Genomic DNA, 5,302 nt, shown 5'->3' on the forward strand with positions numbered 1-5,302 from the left:
CAGCCACGTGTGGTCACCTGGAGCTGCCCAGGGCTGGGCAGGGAATGTGGGAAGGAGAGGATGGGAAGGGGATGGTGTTGCTGCCCAGATTTTGGCAGGAGGAGGTTGGGTGTGCTTGCCAGCTGTGCTCTGCCTGTGTTTCAGCTGCTGGGAGTTCTCCTGATCCCTCTGGGCCATTTCTGCCACAAGAGCAGCAGGGCTGGGGGCAAATCCTGTCACTCTGCACCTCCTGCCCTCTCCCCCACCCCAGGAGCCATTCCTCCCCATCCCTGGGCATGTTTGGCTCCAAGAAGCAGCAGGAGAGGTCTGACAAGGAGGGAGGAATGAGTGGGACACAGAGCCCAGGATGTGACAGGTGCCAGCAGGAAGGGAGGGAAGGAAGAGCCAAGGGTTGTGATGAGCAGAGAGAATTCAAGAAAATCAAGATGCTCATTAAGTAAAGTGAGGGAAAAATTAGATGAACTCAGCAAGGCAGAAAGAGGCACATGCAGGCTCGCTCCATTAGATGCAAAATGCCTTTTTCTTGCCTCATTCTAAAGAAATTGCATTGCTGCCATTGAGCAAGACAGATGTAACATCAGTTTAGCAGAGTGATGGAGTGAGCCAGGCTGGAAGGGAGCTGGGGAGATCCCAGCCCAGCCTCCTGCTCAAAGGAACCACCAAATTCAGCCCAGCCTGCTCAGGGCTTAGATCTGAAACTCCCAAGGATGGAGGGGTACCAGCTCTCCTCCCCAGCTCCCCAGTGCAGTGTGGAGCCAGATCCTCCCTGCTGGCCTGGTTTATTCAGGACTTACTGAAAGCACAGCTCCTCCCCAGGTGAGAATCACAGGATGGGGAGCAGGGGCTGCCCAATTCCAAATCTCCCCACAGCACTGAGGGTCCCCATTTCCCAGGGGGTGGATTGTAGTAATATTGAACAAGTTTGGGCCACAGTGACACATCTGAACAAGTCTAGGCTGTAATCTGTATCATATGTACCAGCCAAACTATATTTAGCTGTTTTTCTCCATATTTTGCTGCTTAGTTGTTTTTCTGCATATTTTGCTGTTTCTTCACACACTTAGTTGCTTTTCTATATATTTCTTAGTTTGGACCAATGATTATAACAAGTGCACGAGATAAGCCATTTCAAAGTGTTTTTCTGCAACTTTTTGAGACCCTTCAGTTGTGGGCTGTGGGACCAAACTGAAGTGCCATTGAAACCCAGTTTGGAGGAGCTGCTCTCAAAAGACCCAGAGAGGTTTGCAATCTTTCTGTTAAGTTTCAGGAGCTGCTCCAAGATGGCAACAAGCAATTCCAATTTCAGCTTGCTGCTAAGTGGCCACTCCATATTCTCAATCTAATCTAGTTTGTACGAGACTTGTATTAAGTTATAGAATGCTGAAGTATTTACATTTAGGAAAAGTGTCTCTGCTGCCTGTTGTTTCCTGAGTGACACGAGCTATTATCAGATTTTCTGAGAGTTTCTGCTTGAGCAATAACCATATTTGACCAGAAAAAACAAAACTGGTTAGCTCAACCCTCATCATGTCCCATTTATTTTTGCAATTCTGTTGCAAAGTGAAGCATGTTAGTCCATGCACGTATTCCAGACTCACATGAGTAAGTCTGAAAATGCCCCATAACTCCATGAAGCCCAGAAATGAGTCTGAATCTGGACCAGCCTGGCTGTTGTGTTGAACCCAGTGCTTCCAGCAGGGCTGCCAGCTGCAGGACAGGCAGATGCACTCCAGCAAAGGTGAAGGAACTGCTGAGTATTAACCAGAATATTTACAACTTCTTCTGCATGTTAACTATGAGTGTGGGAGCTAATAAAGCTGGGTGTGAGCTCCAGATATTTGAGGATTGCTCCACCTGGGCTGGAGCTGGGATCTCCAAGGTGCTCCTGGTGCCCCCTTGCCCTGTCCCTGGGGCTGCTCTTTGCAGGCACACACAGCAGTTATTGGGAAGGATGAATCAGGAAAACCTTATAAATATAATTACCTAGCAAAAGATTTTGAGAATATGGAAACCATCAGTGAGATTGAAATGAAAGCCATCTTTGAGATACCAAACCTTAGTTACTAAATAACTAGAAGACAATAGGATGCCTGGCTGAAAGTAATCCCCTCTTGATAGAACAATGCCTTCTGCTGGAGAGCAGCTCCAAAGGTCAGACAAGACCCTGCTAGCTTGGCAGAAGGAGTCCAAAGAGTAGTTTTTAGGGTTTAAAGTATAACACATTATGGTAATGTAATGATTCTAATAGGCTGTATGTAAATGCTATAGGATTTGTATCTCATATTAGATTGGCTAGAGGAAATTAGAATATTCAGCACAGAAGAAGATTTATTGTATTGTAAATGGGAAAATCACTCTCTTACCTCTTTTACTTCCCTCTCTTACCTCACAGAACTCTTACTACCCTCACTCTCTCTCTGCCCTGCTCTGAGTGTGGCTGGCAGCTCCCAGTTAAGCCCTTTTTACCCAGCCCTATGCAATAAACCACGAGTATCAGGACCTGGCTTATGGAGATCTCTCTGTCTGTCACCCCTGTCCTGAGCACTGTTGCATCCTCCAGTCTCCACAAGCAGTGTCCCTGCCCTGCCCTGCCCTGCCCTGCCCTGCCCTGCCCTGCCCAGGGATGCTGGTGCTGAGTCTCCTGGTGTTTGCCAGGCTGTGACCCTGAGGATGGGCACAGCCCCACCACCACCCCATAGCTGAGTGTCCCTCCCACCCTCTGTCCCTTCTCTGCACATCCCTGGGCCTCTCCTCTCACTCCCTCTGGATAAACGATCCTTTGAGCTCCTTTTCCTTCCCTTGCCAGAGGCCCTGTCAATATTTTATGTCTCCAGTGAGAGGCAGCTGCCCAGCTTGGGTCTGGGGCTTCTGGACCACAGGGATGGAGTTTCCAGGCTTCAGGAGGCACGAGAGGGAAGCAGGAGGTGGATGAAGGCCAGGCAGCATCCCAGCCCAGTGTCCTGAGTGCAGTATCCAGTCCTGTGCTCCTTGAGCTGCAGCTCCAGCCTGTGCTCTTCTCCAAAGGGTGAGCAGGTGTGTGCTCCCAAAACCCTCCGTGCTGTCCAGTCCCATCTGCCCCAAGATGCCTCTGCTCTTCACCCCCTGTTCTGCAAGGCTGGGGCACATTTCCAATGGGTGCACAGGCCAAGACATTCCCACACCAGGGACCAGGGGGAAGGAGCTCGGGCTGCCCACACTGTCAGGGCACATGAAACTCCTGCACCCCTTTTCTGCTGAGATCCATGGCCTGGGCTCCCTGCAGCTTAATCCAGAGGAAAACAAGCCCAAGTGCTTGAAAGGGTGCATGCAAAGCCTGTGGCACAGGAATGATGAGTGCACACAGGATGGGTGCTCTGGAGAGGTCTGTGCTCCTGCATTTTGGGGTACATCACCCCAGAGCTGGCTGTGTGTCAGCTGTGCTGCCTTGCTGGAGTTTTAGCTCATTCTGCTCTCCCTGTGGACCCTGGTGTCCCTGTCTCCAGCAGTCTGTGGAGCATAGGGGCTGCTGATTTTACAGAAACCCTGGTGGAGTTTGCACAGAGGGGCGTGGGGAGCCAGGACAGACCTTCAGCCTGAGCTCGGACTCAACCCCACAGCGAGATAAGCATCTTGCTGGCCCTGCCCAGACCTCGGAGCCTTCCCCGCCAGGGTTGCACATAAATAGAGGAGCCGGGCAGGGTGTGGGGCAGGGGCTCCTCCCGAGGGACTGCAGAGCATCCCAGCCCTGCCCAGCCATTCTGCAGGTAACTGGGGACGGGGCAGGGCAGCCTGGAGCCCAGGAGGGAGGGGGAGCACGGACATTTCCCCAGGGAATAGGGGGTGATGCTCAGTGACAGACCCATGGCTCTGCTGGGTGTGCCCAGTTTCACTGCCAGAGGATGGCACTGGTGAGGCTGGGGTGTGAGCTTTGGTTTGGTGTTTGGTGGGGGTGTCCTGCTCTGGCTGTGTGGGGCAGCTCTTGGCTTGGGGAAGGGAAATCCTTCCCAGCAGCTTTTCCAGGGAGCATGTCTGGGTTCTGTGCCAGTCCCCTGGGAATGACAAACAGCCACTAGATTAAAAAGTGTGAATGAAAGGAAGGGCAGAACAGGAAACTCCAGCAAAGATAAAGCAGGTCTAAGAAACTTCAATTAACAAAAGCTTGCTTTAAAACCAGAAAAGCTTCCAAGTCTTTTTTCCGTTTTTTTTTCCCCAAATTGATAATGGACAGGGTCCATGCTTTCAAGTTTTTTCTTTATGTCTATGCAATTTGCAAATGTTTTTGTTTAAAGAGATGTTAAGAAATAACTGTGAGTAGTTGCATGCCTGCAAGAATAGGAAATTGGGCTATCAAAGGATGATGATATAAATATAATCAAAGGTGGCACTGGGGCAATGGGAGAAGAGACCAGAGCTGGAAGGAGCCAGTGCAGGAAGGAAGAAGGTGCATTTAATACATCAGGACATAAAGGCACTCAGACAGAGGGAAGGCATCCAAAAATGCACTTAAAGAAACAATGGGTCTTGAAAAGCTGAAAAAAAAAAAAAAAGAAAAAAAAAAAAAAAAAAAAAAGAGGCTTTTGCTCAGCCTTTAAACAGGAAAAGGATTCAGCATGGGCTGCCAGGTGCTCTGCATCCAAGGTGTGAATGGAGAAGGAGGAAGGAGCAGGCACAGGGAGGGAATTTCATGCCAGGACTGACTCTCTGAAAACAGGCTGGCCAAAGAAATGGAGAAGGCAAAGAGCAGAGTCCCACAGGGTGCTCAACATGGAAACATCTTCCTTAAGGAAAAAAGGTTTTTCCAGTTGAAATAAAGATGGAGTGAGCTCCTTAGCTTCCCTTGAAGGAGTGAGGTGGCTGGAAAAGGCAGGCAGTGAGGGGCACAGCAGGACAGGCTGGGAGCTGACCCCAGACCTGGTGACACAGGACAAGCCACCAAAGCAGACAGCACTTCTTTGAGCCCTTCTTCTGCCCAGGCCTGAATGCTTTCTAGGAACAATTAAATAGTCACTTAAATATAAATTATTATCAACATAAGGGTGAACAACTCCTATTTGTCAGTCAGGGCAACCACACCAAAGCTCAGTGAGTGCTGCAGGGTGAGCTTGGCTCACCAGAGCCCATGGTGAGAACTGTGGTCCAGCAGGACAAAGGGATTTTGGGAATGAGAGATAGAATCTGTTTTAGAGAATGTGGGTGATCCAAACTCCAGCCATGGGGCTTTATATTTATTTTTATATGCTCCTATTCATATGCTCCAATTCCCCCTTTTCCCTCTCAGAATCGTGGCTCTTCCAAGCCCATGGTGAGCACTGTGGACAAAGGG

Source organism: Erithacus rubecula (genome assembly GCF_903797595.1).
Source record: "Erithacus rubecula genome assembly, chromosome: 1".
NCBI classification, from domain to species: Eukaryota; Metazoa; Chordata; class Aves; order Passeriformes; family Muscicapidae; genus Erithacus; species Erithacus rubecula.